Below are 19,223 nucleotides of genomic sequence, written 5' to 3' on the forward strand. Positions count from 1 at the left end.
CCAGGGAAGACCATGGGGAGGATATACAGAGTGGCTTCAGAATTGAACTCTGAACTTCGGTATGCCCTGAGTCGTAATAACGTCATGCTAACCGCTACACTACCGTGGCGCCCTAAGCACAGACCTTATAGGCCAAAGGGCCTGTTCCTATGTTCGAAATACAGGCATTCTTAGTGACGTCCATGTTGTGTGATCAAATCTTTTTAATTGCACCAATGTAACTGAGGCCTTACTGAACATACATAAATTATAATTAGACCTTTTGGTTTATATAGTGAGCTTAATGATGCAACCACACGACAAAGCACTTCAAGGAAGCATTACCAAAGATGTTGTAAGATCCCACACGCAAGTGTGCATGCATCAATTAAATGTCGCGCAATACAGCTCAGGCTCACCGCACTCTTTAAAGGGAATTGGTATCACATTTCCTTCATTGGTTCACCATTTCCAGTTCTACGTGTGCATCAGCCTCCTGGCAAATGCATCATTCAGGAAGACAGACAAGATTCTGCAGACGTTGGAAATCTTGAGCAACACACAAAAACATCAGCAAGTCAAGCAGCATCTTTGGAGGAAAATGAACAATCAAAATTTTGGGCTGAGACCTTTCAACTCTGATTACAGGCCGAGGCTGGAAAGGTCAACTGTTTATTTCCCTCCATAGATGCCGCTGACCTGCTAAGTTCCTCCAGCGTTTTGTGAGTATTACTTACATCACAATGTCGGCTGGGTCATCATCATTATGTGCCGTGTTATATGATATGGGTGATCATGGTCTTCCATCTGTTTTTAATCTGCCTCTGGGGAAGACCCCCTCCACGCTTACTCTTTTTTCAGTCCATGACCATGATTGCTCTTGGCAATTTTTCTGCAGAAGTGGTTTGCCAAGGTCTTCTTCTGGGCAGTGTCCCCAGCCATTATCAAATCTCTTCAGAGATTGTCTGCCTGGCATCAGTGGTCTCATAACCACGACTTATGATATGCACCAGCTGCTCATACAACCATCCACCCCCTGCTCCCATGGCTTCATGTGATCCTGACTGGGAGGCTAAGCAGGTGCCACACCCTGCCCAAAGATGACCTGCAGGTGAGCAGAGGGAAGGCATGTATTACACTTCCTTTGGTAGAGGTATATCTCCTCCCCACCACCCAAGATTTGGGTATAAGGCCAAAAGCACCCAAATCAGGATTGGAAGCAGGTTTAATATCATTGACATATGTTGTGAAATTTGTTTTGCACTAGCAATACAGTGTAAGACATAAAAATACTATAAACTAAAATAAGAGATATGTATAAAATATAACTTAAATAAGTAATGCTTAAGGGGAAGCAAACGTAGTGAGTTAGTGTTCATAGGTTGGTTCATTGTCTGTTCAGAAATCTGGTGGATGAAGAGAGGAAGCTGTTCCTAAAATGTTAAAAGTGGAGGATATATTGTCTGACTGCATCACAGCCCAGTATGAAAACTGAAAATCCTACAAAAAACAGTGGATACAACCCAGTCCTTCATGTGTAAGGCCCTCCTGACTATTCAGCATATTTATATGAAACGCTGTTGCAGGAAAGCAGCATCTATCATCAAGGACCCCCAACACACAGGACATGCTCTTTTCTCACTGCTGCCATCAAGAAGAAGGTGCATGAGCCTCAGGGCTCACATACCAGTTTCAGAAATAGTTATTACCCCTCAACCATCAGGCTCTGTAACTATAGGGGATAATTTCACTCATCTGCACTTGTCCCATCATAGAAATGATGCCACAACCCATGGACTCACTTTCAAGGACTCTTCATCTCATGTTCTCGATGTTTGGTATGTATTTATTTATTATTGTTATTTATTTCTTTTTGTGTTTGCTCAGTTTGGTGTCTTTTGCATACTGGTTGAATGCCCAAGTTGCTGTGATCTTTCATTGATTCTGTTATGGTTATTATTCCATGGATTTATCGAATATGCCCACAAGACAATGAACCTCAGTGTTGTGTATAAGGCATATTTGTACTTTGATTACAAACTTAGTTTAAACTTTGTCATCTGGCTCCCCTCTCACCAGCCCATTACCTCCCTCTGGTTTCCCTCCTCCTTCCCTTTTACCACGGTCCATTCTTGTCTCCTGTCAGCTTCTTTCTTCTTCAACCCTTTACTACCACCTCCTCTCTGACGATAGTAATAAGAGGATAGTGTATTCTGGGTGATGGGGGTCCTTCACGACAGATGCCGGCTCTTTGAGGCATCGCCTGTGGAAAATATCATTGATGGTGGAGACGTGAGCAGTCGTGATGGAGCTGGCTGAGTTTTTTCCGATTCTGTGCTGTGGTCCCTTCGCACAGATTTATTATCACAGATTTATATCAAAGTCAAAGTCAAATTTATTGTCAATATGTCACTCTATACTACCCTTGGATTCATTTTCCTGCAGTCTTTTGCAGGAAAATAAAGAAATACAGTAGAACTTATGAAAAGCTGTACATAAACAAAAATTGACAAGCAACCAATGTGCAAAAGAAGACAAATAGTGTAAATAAAAAATAATACTGAGCAAATGAGTTGTAGAGTCCTTGAAAGTGAGTGGTGACATGGAATTTGCTTTTGTAGCAGCAATATAGTGCAGACATGATATTTCTATAAATTACAAAAATAAGTAAATTATACAAACAAGAGGACTAACGAGGTCATGTTCACGGGTTTATTGAATGTTCACAAATCTGATGGAGGAGGGGAAGAAGCTGTTTCTGAATTTTTGAGTGTGGGTCTTCAGGCTCCTGTACCTCCTCCTTGATGATCAGTGGTGTCGGATATAAGGAGTGAGGGGACGGATGTAGAGTGAATGATTTGGACAGAATGATCCAGAACTTAATATTGAAGTTTTCAATGGGATGAATTCATGATTGCTGACAGGAAGGTGGTGGTAAGTTAAGTAACCACGTGTTACAACAGTGGTGTGCGGAAGAATATCTCTGAATGCGCAGCATCTCGAACCTTGAAGTGGGTGGGTAGCAGCAGCAAAAGACCACCAGCATGCAGTCAGTGACCAGGAGGTATCTGGTAACGTGACAAGAATGTAAATGTCTGGCTGAAACTAGACAAGTGAATTGGTGATACCACACTTGCTTTATTGCCTCATTCCATTTCCTTTTCCAAATCAGTACATGATTCAACCTCCCGGTAATGATATGCATCAGTTGGTGGTGTGGTCACCCAATTTCCCCACATTAATGACATCAACTTGATTCTGATGTTGACATGTATTCATACCTTCTCCAAACAGACCTTCACGCAGTAGGATACTGCAACATACCATGCTGAGGAAGCTGACAGTGCCCTGGGTACTCTGCGCAATCTGAGGGTGGTCACTGAGTGTGGAAAATCCCCTCTAGCATTGTTAAATTTGTCCAGCCATCCTCCCCTTCTTCTCTTTTTCCATTCCCCAACCTTCCTTTCGCTTCCTTTTTTCCATGGTCCACTCTAGTCTCCTATTGGATTCCGTCTTCTTCAACCCTTTACCTTTTCCATCAATTCCCTTCCAGCTTCTCTTTTCATCCCTCTTCCCCACCCAACTACCTTTCCACTCACCTGGCTTCATCTATCACCTTCTAGCTTGTCTTCTTCCCCTCCTCCCACCTTCTAATTCTGGATTCTGCTCCCTTCCTTTCCAGTCCTGATCTTGGCCCAAAACATCAACTCTCCAGACATGCTGCCTGACCTTTGAGTTCTTCCAGCACTTTATGTGTGTTACTCTGGATTTCTAGCATCTGCAGAATCTCTTGTGATTATTGTTAGGCAACTTGTCAATTTTAATACTCTACTTTCCCTCTGGAAAGACCACAAGACTATAAGACATAGGAACAGAATTAGGACGTTCAACCCATTGAATCATGGCTGATTTATTTTCCCTCTCAACTCCAAACTCCTTCCTTCTCCCTGTAATCTTTAATGCCCTTACTAATCAAGGACCTATCGACCTCTGCGTTAAATATACCCAGTGACTTGGCCTCCACAGCTTTTTGTGGCAGTGAATTACACAGATTCTTCACCCAATGGCCAAAGAAATTCCACCTCATCTCTGTTCTAAAAGAATGTCCTTATCTTTTGAGGGTGTTCCCTCTGGTCTGAGACACTTCTATGTCCTCGTTGCTTAGGCCTTTCAATATTCAGCCAGTTTCAATGAGACACCCCCTTATTCTTCCAAACTCGAGCAAATACAGGCCCAGAACCATCAAACACTCCTCATATGTGAACTCTTTCATTCGTGGGATCATTCTCATAAACCTTCACTGACCCTCTCCAATGCCAGCACATTTTTTCTTAGATAAAGAGCCCCAAACTTCTCACAGTGGTCTGACCAATGCCTTATAAAGCCCCAGCATTATATTCTTGCTTCTGGGGTTGTAGAATCGAGGTACCAAAATTACAGATGACAGCAAGACTGGGGATGTAGTGGACAGTGAGGAAGTCTATTAAAGCTTGCAGTGGGATCTGGACCACTGGGGAAAATGGGCAGATGGAACTTAATACAGACAAGAGTGAGGTATTGCGCTTCAGGAGGACAAACCAAGGTAGGACTTGCACAATGAAAGGTAGGGCACTGAGGAGTACTATGCCCAATTTTGGTTGCCTGCCTGCTGGGAAGACATCAATAAGATTGAAAGAGTGAGAGCAATTTTACAAGGATGTTGGTGGCACGTGAGGACCTGAGCTATAGGGAAAGGCTAAACAGGTGAGGACTTTATTCTTAAGAATGTAGAAGATTGAGGGTTGATTAGAGAGAGCTACACAAAATTATGAGTATAAATAAGGCAAATGCAAGATGACTTTTTCCACTGAAGCAGGATGGGACCAGAACTAGAGATCATAGGTTAAGGGTGAAAGGTGAAATGATTAAGGGGAACATGAGGGAAAACTTCTTCAATCAGACAGTGGTGAGAGTGTGGAATGAGCTGTCAGCAGAAAGTGGTGGGTGTGGGTTTGATTTCTACACTTAAGAGTAATTTGGATGAACGTGGATGGGAGAGGTATGAAGGACGATGGTTTGGGTTCAGGTCGATGGGAGTAGGCAGATTAATGGTTTGGCATGGACTGGATGAATCAGAGGACTTGTTTCTCTGCTGTAGTGCTCTATGACTCTATGACTTTGCAGAGATCAACAAAGGCTATTAAAGCCTGCAGCAGGATCTGGACCATCTGGGAAAATAGGCTGAAAAGTGGCAGATGGGACTTAATGTGGACAAGTGTGAGGTGTTGCAAATTTTGAGAGGAGAATCCAAAGTAGGGTTTACACAGTGAACAGTAGAGCATGAAGAGTGCGGAAGAGCAGAGGGATCTGGGAATACGGGTCCGTAATTCCATAAAAATTCCATCACAGGGAGCCAGGGTGGTACATTGCACTCATAAATCAAAGTATTGAGCACAGGAGTTGGAATGCTATGTTGAAGATTTATAAGATGTTGATGAGGCTGAATCTGAAGTATTATGTGGAGTTCTGGTCACCCACCCACAGGAAAGATCACTAATGAGATTGACAGAGTACAGGGGAAGCTTCCAAGAATGCTGCTGAGATTTGAGGACCTGAATTATCGGGAAAAGTTCAATAGGTTAGAACTTAATTCCCTGGAAATTTGAAGAGAGAGGAGAGATTTGATGGAAATATACAACATGATAATAGGGTAAATGCAAGCAGAATTTTCCCACCGAGGTTTTATAAAACTAGAACTAGAGGTCATGGGTTAAGGGAGAAAGATGAAATCTTTAAGGGAAACCTGAAGGGGAACTACACCAGTTATCATACATGGATGGGATCAGAATGAGGTTTAATATCACTGGCATATGTCTTGAGATTTGTTGATTGCAGCAGCAGTACACTGCAATGCATAATAATATAACTTATAAATTACAGTAAGTATATTTTAAAAGAAAATTAAATTAACTAAGTAGTGTAAAATGAGAGGAAAAAATACCGAGGTGGTGTTCATTGGCCCATTGTCAATTTAGAAATCTGATGTTGGAGAGGAAGAAGCTGCCCCTGCAATACTGAGTGTGTGACTTCAGGCTCCTGTACCTGCTCCTTGTCCTGAGTGACGTGAGTCTTTAGTGATGGGTGCTGCCTTTTTGAATATGTCCTGGATGCTGGAGAGGGCAAGTGACAATGGAGCTGGCTGACTTTTTAACTTTCTGCGGCTTTTTCTGATCCTGTGCAGTCACCCTCCCATACCAGACAGATGTTCTCTATGGTACATCCGTGGAAAATTGTGAGTGTCTTTGATGACATACAATTTTCCCCTCAGACTCGTAATGAAACCTAACCAATGTCATACCTTCATCAGACAAAAAAAAAATCATGCAAAAATTACCTTCCAGGTTATGCTTGGGCCTCAGTGTTATCTTAGTAACTATCTCCTTGGTATTTCTGTACTTCCTGTGTTATACAATCTTGATACCATCTCCTCTGTATCTTTGTGAATGTCTATCCAGTGCGCAGCGACTGTCATTCTCTATCAACACACAGGAAATGGTAGAGAGACTCAGCAGGTCAGGCGGCATCGACGGAAGGGAATAAACAGTCAACGCCTCGGGCAGAGACCCTTCACCAGCGCGGGAAAGGAAGGGGGAAGAAGCCGGAAAAAGACAGTGGGGAAAGGGAAGGGGATAGGTGAAGGAGTAAAAGAAGTGGGTGAGGGAGGGGAAGTGAAGTGAGAAGCTGGGACGGGATTGGTGGAAAAAGTGGAAAGGGGCTGAAGAAAAAGGAATCTGATAGGAGATGAGATATTTGTGTGCCAACCTGTTTAAGCCAATTCCATCTGTCAGCACATGGTTCCTTTCCATCTATTCCCTGCCACCTCACATGTCAGTCTAAAAGCTTCTTCAATGTTGCTGCTGTACAATATCTGCATCCACTGCCTCCCCTTCAATGTGTTCCAGGCACTCATCACTGTGGGCAAAAAAATGTTTGTGTTATAAATCATAAGATCATAAGACCATAAGATATCAGAGCAAAATTAGGCCATTTGGCCCATTGAGTCTGCTTTCCCAGTTCAACATGGCTGACCCATTTTCCTCTCAGCCCCAGTCTCCTGTCTTCTCCTTGCAACCTTTCAAGCCCTGACTAATCAAGAATCAATCAAACTCTACTTTAAATATACCCAATGACTTAGCCTCCACAGCCACCTGTGGCAATGAATTCCACAGATCTGTCTGGCTAAAGAAATTCCTCCCCATCATTCTTAATGGATGTCCCTCTATTCTGAGTCTATGTCCTCTGGTCCGAGACTCTCCTGCCATAAGAAACATTCTCTCCACGTCCACTCTGTCGAGGCCTTACAAGATTTGATCGGTTTCAATGAGATCCTCCCTCAATCTTCTGAATTCCTGTGAGTATAGGCAGAGAGCCATCATACACCACTCATATGGCAACCATTTTGTTCCCTGAATCATTTTCGTGAGCCTCCTTTGAACTCTTTGAAATGCCAGAATATTTTTTCTTGGAGGGGGAGCCCAGAACTGCTCACGATACTCTAAGTGAGGCCTCACCAGTGTTTTATCAAGCCTCAGCATTACATCATTGTTTTTATATTCTAGTTCTTTAAACATTAAATTTTCCCTCTCTCACCTTACTTCAATTCCCTGTAGAATTTGACATTTCCTCCATGGGAGAAAGACTCTCTACTCCATCTATGCCACCCATAACTTTATGTGCTTTGACCAGACTCCACCTTCAACCTCTGACACTCCAGAGAGAACAGTCCAAGTTTCTCCAACCTCTCCTTGTAGCTAACACTCTCTAATCCATTCCACAGGTTGATGGACCTTTTCTGCTCCCTCTGTAAAGCCTCTATATCATCTCCGTAAAGGGGTGACCAGAACTGAATGTAATAGTCTAAGTGTAGCCTCACCAAGATTTTAGACTGTTTCAACATGACTTCCAATCCTTAATCTTGACAACCTGATGGATGAAGGCAAGTTGGCTGCACATCTTCTCCCATACCCTACCTACCTGCTTCTACTCTATCAGAAGGCTTTGGACTTGCACCATAAAATTTCCATAATTGACCAATTATTTCTTTCTTTCACCATTCCTCAGATTCTAATTCATTTATTTATCACACATACATCAAAAAGTAAAGTGAAATGCAACCAACATAGACTAAGGATATGCTGGGGGCAGCCGGCAAGTATCGCCACATATACCATTGCAGGTCCACCAAATCCAGCAGAACAACAACAGCACAGCAACAAGGCAAACTAACAACAGTAAAGCAAGTATAGCACGTAAGAGCAGGTAGGAAAAAAATGAAGTAATTATTGAGTATAATGAGGTAATTGGATTAGACATTGGCTTTGTGAGAGAAGACAGAGAGAGGTAGTAGAGGGTTACCTCTTCGATGGAGGCCTGTGACAGGTGGAGTGTTTCAGTGATCAGTGCTGGGTCTGTTGTTGTTGTCATCTGTCTCAATGATCTGGATGATAATGTGTTTAACTGGATCAGCAGATTCGCCCATGACTCCAAGTTTGGGAGTGTAGTGGACAATCAGGAAGGCTATCATGGCTTTCACTGGGATTTGGACTACCTGGAAAAAAACAGGTCCAAAATTCATTGATAGTGTCATCACAGGTAGATATGGTCATAAAGAAAGCTTTAGGCATTTTGTTAGACTGTGTTAAGGAACATAAAGGGAAACCACTTCACTCAGAGAGTCAACAGAGTTGTGAACAAGCTACTGATTCAAGTGGTGCATGTGAGCTTGATTTCAATAATTAAGAAAAGTTTAGATAGGTGCATGGAGGGCTATGAGCTGGGTTCAGGTCGATGGAGAAGGTAGTTTATATGGTTCAGTGTGGGCTAGATGGGTTGAAGAACCTGTTTTTTTTGCTGTATTTTTCAATGACCCTATAATACAGTTCATATATCTCACACACATAACACATAAAGTAATATTACCACAAATAAATTAATAATAAGGTGCATATATAAAACAAATTAAAAAGTAAACAGTATAACGCTACTGACACTTCATACTTGATGATACCTGGGTGGAGGCAGGGAGTTCAGTAGTCTCACAGTCTGGAGGAAGGAGCTGTTTCCAATCCGAACAGTTCTTATCCTAATGCTATGGTACCTCCTGCCTGATAGTGGGGTGGAAGGGGAGGGTGTTCAAAGAGATTGTTAATGGATGGGAGGGATCATTGACTATGCAAAGGACCCTGCATGCATAGTGCTCTGGATAGGTATCTCAGATGAATGGAAGAGAGAGACCTTGACAATCCTCTCAACAGTCACAGTCATAGAGTGACAGAGTCTTAGAAAAGTTCAGCACAAAAACAGGCCCTTCAGTCCATCTAGTCCATGCTGAAACCATTTACGTTACCTACTCCCATCGACCTGCACCAGGACCATAGCCCTCCATATCCCTACTATCCATGTACCTATTCAAACTTACCTTCAACATTGAAATCAAGTTCGCATGCTCTACTCTCATGATGCTCTGCGTGAAGACGCTTCTCCTCATGTTCCCCTTAAACTTCTCGCCGTTCACCCTTAAGCTATGACCTCTGGTTGCGGTCCCACCTAACATCAGTGCTTGCATTTACTCTTTCTATACCCCTCATAATGTTTTGTACCTCTGTCAAATCTGATTTCAATCTTCTTTGTTCGAAAGAATAACGTCCTAACCTATTCAATCTTACCTTATCGTTCAGGTCATCCAGACCCGGCAACATCCTTGTAAATTTTCTCTATACTCTTTCAACCTTGTTTAGGTCTTTGCTGTAGATAGATGACCAAACCCTGCACACAATACTCCAAATTAGGCCTCACCAACATGTCATACAACTTCAATATAACATCCCATCTCCTGTACTCAATGATTTATGAAGGCCAATATGCCAAAAGCTCTCTTTATGACCTTATCTACCTGTCATGCCACTTTCAATGAATTATGGACCTGTCCTACTGCATTCCTCAGTGCCCTGCCATTTACTGTGTAAGACCTATCCTGGTCGGTCCTAATGAAGTGTAACACCTCACACTTGTCTGCATTAAATTCCACCTGCCAATTTTCAGCCCATTTTTCCAGCTGATGTAGACCCCTTTGCAAACCATGATAGTCTTCCTCACTGTTCACTGTACCCCCAATCTAGGGGTCATCTGCAAATTTGCTGATCCAGTTAACCATGTTATCATCCAGACCGTTGATATAGATGGCAAACAACAAAGGACCCAGCCCCGATCCCTGTGGCCCTCCACTTGTCACAGGCCTCTAGTCAGAGAGGCAACTCTTTACTACCACTCTGTGGCTTCTCCCACAAAGCCAATGTCTAATCCAATTTATTACCTCATCCCAAATGCTGAGTGACTGAACCTTCTTGACTAACCTCCCATGTGGGACCCTGTCAAATGTCTTCCTAAAGTCCATGTAGACAACATCCACTGCTTTGCCTTCATCCACTTTCCTGGTAACTTCATTGAAAAACTCTATAAAATTGGTTGGACATGACCTACCATACAAGAAGCTATGTGAATATCCTTAATCAGTCCATGCCTATCCAAATGCTTATATATCTGGTTCCTCAGCATATCTTCCAATAACTTTCCCACAACTGATATCTGACTCACCAGTCCGTAATTTCCTGGTTTCTGTTTAGAGCCTTTTTTAAACAGCGGAAATATTGACTATCTTCTAATCCTCTGGTACCTCTTCTGTCACGAAGAATGTTTTAAGTATTTCTGCTAGGGGTCTGCCAATTTCTGCACTTGTCTCTCATAGGGTCTGAAGGAACATCTTGTCAGGCCCTGGGGATTTATCCATACTGATTTGCCTCAGGATAGCAAACACCTCCTCCTCTGTAATCTGTACAGGGTCCATGAAGTTGATGTCACTTAGCCTCACTTTTATAGACTCTGTATCCATCTCCACAGAAAATACAAATGCAAAGAATGCATTTAAGATCTCCTCCATCTGTTTCAGCTTCACACATGGATTGCCATTCTGGTCTTCCAGAGGACTAATTTTGTCCTTTGCAATCTTTTTGCTCTTAACATGTCTGTTGAATCTCTTAGGATTCTCCTTCACCTTCGCTGCTAGAGCAACTTTATGCCTTCTTTAAGCCTTCCTGATTTCATTCTTCAGTGTTCTCTTGCCTTTCTTGTACACCATAAGTTCTTCATTTGTTCCTACCTGCCTATACTTTCTATTGAACCTCCATTTTTCTCTTAACCAGGGTCTCAATATCTCTTGAAAACCAAGGTTCCCTGCACTGCTTATCTTTACCTTTTATTCTGACAGGCACACACAAGCTTTGTTCTCTCCAAATTTCACTTTTGATGGCCTCCTACTTTCCAAGTACACCTTTGCCAGAAGTCAGCCTGTTCCAATCCACACTTGCCAGATCATTTCTGATACCATCAAAATTGGCTTTCTCCAATTTAGAATCTCAACCTTCCTACCAGACCTTTTTTTTTTGCAGCATACAGTATATACTTTGAAACTAATGGCATTGTGGTCACTGGATGCAAAGTGTTCCCCTACACAGACTTCTGTCACCTGCCCTTTCTCATTCCCTAATAGCAGATCCAGTCTCATTGGGACTTCTATGTACCGATGAAAGAAACTTTCCTGGACGCATTTGACAAACTCCTTTTATAGTATGGATTCCCAGTCAATATGTGGAAAGTTAAAATTTCCTACCTTAACAACCTTATGTTTCTTGCAACAGTGTGCAACTTCTTTACAAACTTGTTTCTCTAAATCTCTAGGATTCTTGGCTGGTCTGTCATATACCCCCATTACTTTTTTCACTTCTCAGTTCCAAGCAGCCTGAGTTCTCCAGTCTGTCCTGACAAAGTACTGCCATGATATTTGTCCTAACTAGCAACACCACCCCTCCTCCTTTAATCCCTCCTGCTCTGTCATGTCTAAAAGAATGGAAGCCCAGAATATTGAGCAGCCAGTCCTGTCTCTTCTGCAACCAGGTTTCACTAATGGCTGCAATGTCATAATTCCAGGAGCTGATCCATGCTCTGAGCTTATCCGCTTTTCCTACGATACTTCTAGCTTTGAAATACAGGCAGCTCAGAACACCAGTCACACCATGCTCAACCTTTTGATTCCTCAGTTTGTCTGAAGCCTTACCAACATCTGCCTCCACAATCTCCACACTAACTGTTCTGGCACTTCAGTTTCCATCCCACTGAAACTCTAGTTTAAACCCCAATGTGTAGCATTAACAAACCTTCCTACTAGGATATTAGTCCCCCTTCAGTTCAGTACAAACCGTCCCTTCTATACACATCCTAAGTTCCCTGCAAGAGAGCCCAATGATCCAAAACTCTTACACCCTCCCTCCTACACCAACTCCTTAGCCATGAGTTAAACTGCATAATCTTCCTAGTTCTAGCCTCACTAGCACGTGGCATGGGTAACAATGCTGAGATCACAACCCTGGAGGTTCTGCCCTTGAACTTAGTATCTGATGCCCTGAACTCCGAATGCAGAACCTTGTCACTCATCTACCCATGTCATTGGTACCTGCAACGATCACAACCTTCAGCTGTTCGCCCTCCCACTTAAGAACACTGAGAACTTGATCCAAGATGTCCTCATAATCTTTTGTAGGATTTTCTGGTCAGTTCCCTTGCAATTGCTGTACCAGATGGTGGTGCAGCTGTCAAGGACACCCTCGATGGTACTCCTGTAAAAATTGGTTAAGTGTGGAGGGAACCTCAATCATTTTAATATCCTCAGAAACTGGAGAATCTACTGTGCTTTCTTGACCAAGGAGGTGTCAAATTTACTTGGTAGTTTATCTTCTCACATAAATCTCTCATTCGATGCGTCTGCTGTGGTGATGTTTAAGATAACACATCTGTCAGTACCACTTCTCTGCAAGATTATTTAATGTAATTTCCAATACATAAGGGTAAAGGAGAACAAAATAATTGTTATTCCAGATCTGATGCAGCACAAAAAATGCAATAATAAAAAAATAATAAATATAAATATATAAAATGGGTTATATACATGCATAGATTGTATGTCCATAAAGTGACTCTAGGCACAGGAGTGTCTGTACGTAAGGTGACTGACAGGAAATGATAAAGTAGTGTGGGTGGGGTATATGGAGCAGGGGTAATGGGTGGAGGTGTTGATCAGCCTTACTGAATGGGGAAAGTAACTGTTTTTGAGTCTGGTCACCCTGGTATGGATGCTACTGATGGAAGTGGAACAAACAGTCCATGAGCAGGGTGGTTGGGATCCTTTGTGATGTTGCTGGCCCTTTTCTGGCACCTTTCTGTGTATATATGTGTGTGTATATATGTCCTTGCTGGTGGTTAGACTAGTGTCGGTGATGCTTTGGGTAGTTTTGACAGCTCGCCGTAGAGCCTTCCTGTCTGATTTGCTCTTCCTGCCACGCTTCTCAGTCTGAAGACACACTCATAGAGTCAGTAAACAGCCTCTTCTGTGCCCAGTGCCCAGTAAGATAGATAGATACTTTATTGATCCCAAAGGAAATTACAGAGTCACAGTGGCATTGCAAGTGCACAGATATACAAACATTAGAAGAAAAGTGAGAAAGAATAAAAAATAAGTTACCTCAAACAGTCTAACAGGAGGGTGGGTCATCACTTACCCGGCTACAGGTTAACTCATTATAGAATGACCTCATACAGTGCTTATTGAAGCTGTGCAGTTGTCTTAGTCTGTTACTAAAGGTGCTCCTCTGTCAGCCAACAAGGCATGCAGAGGGTGAGAAATATTGTCCAGAATTGCCAGGATTTTCTGTAGGGTCTTGTTCTACCACAGCCTCCAGTGTGTCCAGTTTGACTCCTAGAACAGAGCCAGCCTTTCTAATGTTTATTGAGCCTCTTTTGATGCCGTTGTCCCAGCGCACCACCACATCGAAGATCATACTGGCAACAAATGACTGTTAGAACATGTGAAGGAGTGGCCTGCATACTTCAAAGGACCTCAGTCTCCTCAGGAAGTAGAGGTGACTCTGGCCCGTCTTGTACCCAGTCTCTGTGTTGGTGCTCCACTCAAATCTGTCATCCAGGTGCACCCCCAGGTACTTGTAGGTCCTCACCACATCCACGACCTCACCATTGATAGTAACAGGGAGCAGTGCAGGATTAGTCTTCCTGAAGTCCATCGCCATCTCCTTTGTCTTATTGATGTTCAGCCACAGATGATTCAGCTTGCACTATTTGACAAAGTCCTCCACCAGGGCCCTGTATTCATCTTCCTGTCCTGCCTTTATACATCCAACTATTGCTGAGTCATCAGAGAATTACTGCAGATGACATGACTCAGTGTTGTATCGAAAGTCCGAGGTATACAGGGTAAACGGGGGGGGGGGGGGCAACACAGCCCCGTATGCGGCCCCAGTGCTGCTTATAGCCATGTCTGACACACAGGTCTGAAGCTGCACCAACTGTGGTCTTCCAGTCAGGTAACATTATCCAGGATACAATAGAAGTGCCAACCTGCATTGAATGGAGCTTTTCTCCCAGCAATGGCGGCTGTATGGTATTGAAGGCACTTAAGAAATTAAAAAAAACATGGTCCTCACAGTGCTGCCCTGCTTATCCAAGTGAATGTAGGCTCTATTCAGCAGGTAGATGAGAGCATCATCGACTCCGATGTGCAGGCAGCTAAATTGCAGGGGATTGGAGCCTGATCTGACTGGGGGTCAAAGGTGACTTAGGACCAGCCTCTGGTCAGCGCAATGAACAGTAGTCATTCAAGACTTTTCATTGGCCCTTACTGGGTACTGGGTTCACACATGATGCTTTCCACACAGTTGGGATCCTTTCCAGGCTGAGACTCAGATTGAAAGTGAGCTGGAGAACTCCACACAGCTGCTCAGCACAATACCTCAGGATCTTGGAGTTCACACCATCTCGCTGCGTTTCCCCAGAACCCTTCTCTCCTGCTCAGCAGTGAAGGTGAGTTGGTGGAAAGTGAGGGCTGGGGGAGGTGGAGATTGGGACGATAGCAGTTGGTATGTGAAGGTGTGGATGGTAGGTGCTGGGGAAGGAGGGGACATAGAGAGTGGTGGCCTGTGTTGTTCATTCACGTGTTGGCCTGGGGGGGGGGGAGAGGGAGGAGGGGAGGCATTACTGCTGAGCGAGCATTGTGTGCCTCGGCACCTGGACTGGTGTGTTAAAGGGGGGGTGTGAACAGGAAGGCAATTATCAAACCTATTGAAGAATTGGTTTAACTCATTAACCCATTCATGGCTGCATTCTGAGGCTCTACAGCTAGGCTGATTGAAGCCAGTGATGTACTTCATGCCTCCCTGCACTGCCGTGTGCTGCTCAAGCACTCATTTACACTAACCCTACACTCATCCCAGTTGCTTCTCCCCCACATTCCCATTAATTTCACCCAGATTCTACTGCACATTAGGGACAATTAATCCAGCAACCTACACATCTTCAGGATGTGGGAGGAAACTGGAGCACCATAGGAAACCTTACGTAGCTACAGGAGGACTGCAAACTCCACACAGACTGGTTCCGAGTTCTGGACTGAACTTGGTCATTGCAACTGTGAGGCTTCAGCTCTCCATGATGCACTGTGGTGCTACAAATATAATTTTTGCAGACTCTCTGGTGTGCTACCTGGGTTCTAATCTGTGAAATTTGTGATTTGTTTATTTGATAAGCTTCCTCCCTGAGTGAGAGATGTGGGACTTTGCACGTCCTTGCTCACTGCTTTCTGTCTGTGTTGGCTTATCCTGTTTCTGCTGATGCAATCGTACTAGATGTAAAGGCTATCCATTTACCATGCCTGACTAGGTCAGCTTGTGTGTCTTTATGATGACCAGCTGTCTGTGAGATGGAAGGACTTGGTGGGATAGGCTGATAGGCTGAGCCCTTAGGCACATCATGGTGGGATTCAGCACCTCCTTTCCTGAGCTTTCTTTGGTGACACTGCCTCTACTTTCTTAAAAGTTTGTGTAGATTCAGCTTCTACTTCTTTCAAAAGGTGCACGGTGGGTCGTGCCTTGACTGGTTGCGTCAAGGTCTGCTATGGAAACACCAGTACCCAAGGATGGAAAAAGTGTTGGATACAGGCCAGTCCATCACAAGAGAAACCTTCCCCACCATTGTGCACATCTCCAAGGACCACTGCCACAAGAAAGCAGTATCCGTCATCAAAGACCCCCACTAACCAGTCCTTTCTCACTTCTTGCTACTACCATCCTGAAGGAGGTACAGGAGCCTTTGGACCCAAGCTACCAGGCTGAGGAACAGTTGTTATCCTGAAGCAGTGTGGAAAATTTTACTCACTTCATTACGGAACAGAATCCACAATCTACAAGCTCACTTTCAAGGGCTCTACAATTCAATTTTTCCATATTATTTACTTGTAAGAATGTTATTATTTGCAGAATTTCTCTTCTTTTGCACATTGGATGTTTATCATTCTTTGCTATGTATAATTTTTCATAAATTCTATTGTTTTTCTTAAATTTCATGTAAATGCCTGCAAGAAAATGAATCTCAAGTTAGTATGTGGTGACGTAGATGTACTTTGATAATAAATTTTCATTGAATTTTACTATACCCTGACAGGTGAGGAAAGAAAGCATTTCATGCCAGCCCCTTTGATTACAGAAGGGTTGCGTTCCTAGAAAACCAGCCATTCCATGACTTTCCACAACGTAACACGCTATGTATCCCTGAATATCATGCTTCACGTTCTATTGGGATGTGCAAAAGTGATGGTGCATTTTCAAATCAGTATGGTGGTGCGGCTTGAGGGGGGAGACCTACATTCTTTCCCTCTGTGTGGCCCTTTGATCTGGGTAGATAAGTTGTGAGATTTTATCTCTTCCTAATTCCATTAGTTTGATATAGTTTTGTTACAATATATTTTCTTTCAGATACTCATCATCTCTCCAAGCTTCAGGGAAAATCAATTTCCATAAAGAATATGATGCCACTTTATTCTCTGCTATCCAGTTTACATGCTGAATCAGAATCAGGTTTATTGTCACTGACTTTTATGGCATGAAATTTGTTGTTCTGCAGTAACAGTACAGTGCAACGACATAAAATTGCTATAAATTACAAAAATAAATAGTGCAGAAAGAAAGAATAATGAGGTAGTGTTCCTGGGTTCATGGACCGTTCAGAGATTTGATGGTGGAGGAGAAGAGCCTGTTTCTGAATTATTGAGTGTGGGTCTTTAAACTTCTGAACGTCCACCCTGGCGGCAGTAATGAGAGGAGGGCATGAGCTGGGCGGAGAGGGTCCGCAGTGATGGGTGCCAACTTCCTGAGGCGCTGCCTCTCAAAGATGTCCTCAGTGGTGTGGAGAGCTGTGCCAGTGACGGGGCTGGCCGATGCCCACAACCCTGTGCTGCCTCTTGCGATACTCTGTGTTCTTGTTTATCCTTCATCTGAACCCGATGGAAATATGGATCTCGTCTCACTGAAACTACCACATAAAGGCACATCATCAGATATGTGATTCCAAAATCTTGTGTGGCCTCAAACTCTCCCTAATAGTCCATGACCTAGACGTTCTGCCATTGATTCAAAGTAAATTGATTATCAAAGTACATGTACTATCCTGGGATTCATTTTCTTCCAGGCATTTACAAGGAAATAAAGAAATTCAAGTCAAGTTGAGTTTATTGTCATTTAACTATGTACACGTATACCATCATATGAGACAATGTTTCTCCAGGCCAGGGTGTAAAGCGCTGTAGTACACATAACACACAATGACTTAGATAAAATCTACAAATGAATTACGCATAAATAACCAAAGTAAAGTGCATAATTAAATATTGTAAAGTACAGAACATAATAACCGGTGACATGTCGAATGCGATGCGGCAGCGAGTTCAGAAACCTAGTGGCCTGATGGAAGAAATTATTTCCCATTCTGACTGTTCTTGTTTTTATGCATCAGTCGGGATCGTTGATAATATGCAGTGCTCCTGATAAATGTCCGTGATGGATGGTAGGGAGACCCCTGTGATCCTCTCAGCGGTTCTCACTGCCCTTGGTCGGGATTTCTGGTCTGATGCTCGGCTGCTCCCATACCAGATGGAGGTGCAGCTTGTTGGGATGTTCTCAACAGTGCTCCTGTAAAATTCAGTTAAGATTCAACAGAATTTTGAAAAAAAAAACGACCCAGAACAAAGATTGACAAACATCCACAGTGCAAAAGACAAAAATAAATAAAAAAGTTAATAAATACTGAGAACATGAGTTGAAGAGTTCTTGAATGTGAATCACTCCTTTGATTTGTTCTTCTGATTAATGTTCCCTCTAATTTTTTTTAAAGCTGTCTGGACCAACCATTGCTCTGAGCTGGAATCTTACCCAGCCTGAAAACTGTGGAGCACTTTAATAAAACATTATATAAGAGAGAATACCAGCTGCGCAGTGTCAAAGGCTATGTGAGAGGGAGCATTTCAGTTACTGTATGCACTGTGCTTGTGACGCTAGTGATGCAGTGTCTAAACTGCTGTGCGTGTAACCCTGATATCTGGAGGAAGTCTAGAGACTTGATCATGACAGCAACCAACTTTAAATTCACTTAATAAGCTGGATGTTTTCTTGATAAAGCAGGTCGCCAGTAAAAGCACCAGACTGTGCTTTGAAGAGGAAATATATCAACCTGTTTGTAACTTCAAACTTTTCAATGTATTTAACTCTTAAGTAGTCTATGAAATGGTCTAACATGGTACGCAGTTCAAGGACAATTATGCTTTAAGGTGATTGATGGAAAGTCCAGGAGTGATGCCAGAGTTTTTTATATAATGAGAGTGGTAGATGTATGGAATCCACTGCCAGGGGTGGTGATGGAGGCAGGTACATTAGGGACATTTAAGGGACTCTTAGATAAGAATATGGATAAAAGAAAAATGGAGGGTTATGTAGGAAGGAAGCATTAGATTGATCTTGGAGCAGTTAAAAGGTTGGCACAAAACTATGGGCCAAAGGGCTTCTTCTGTGCTGTAATGTTCAATGTTCTCCATTCTATGTTCTATGGAGAAAAGAGGAATAGAGTCCTCGATCCAGGTAAATGAACGAATGACTGAATGAGATTTGCTTTTTCATTTCAATTGCATATCCTCCTCAAGTGGTTATGGGTGATACACCAAAGGAGGTGTAAGGCATTGCTTCCCTCCACTGGCCTGCAGGTCACCCTTGGGCAAGATGTAGCACCTGCCTAGCATCCCCTCTTCCAAGCAGGGTCAAGTG

At 43.1% G+C, this 19,223-nt stretch overlaps 1 long non-coding RNA gene across 1 annotated transcript; it reads left to right on the forward strand.

Annotated features, from left to right (window-relative positions):
* The first annotated feature begins 455 nt into the window (after positions 1-455).
* On the forward strand, positions 456-16,304 carry LOC140199721 (uncharacterized). Its single transcript, XR_011886472.1, has 3 exons — positions 456-701; positions 14,796-14,940; positions 15,986-16,304. It is a non-coding gene; the product is annotated as an uncharacterized lncRNA (long non-coding RNA).
* Positions 16,305-19,223: the final 2,919 nt, after the last annotated feature.

Source organism: Mobula birostris, chromosome 6 (assembly GCF_030028105.1).
Source record: "Mobula birostris isolate sMobBir1 chromosome 6, sMobBir1.hap1, whole genome shotgun sequence".
In the NCBI taxonomy this organism is placed as follows: domain Eukaryota; kingdom Metazoa; phylum Chordata; class Chondrichthyes; order Myliobatiformes; family Myliobatidae; genus Mobula; species Mobula birostris.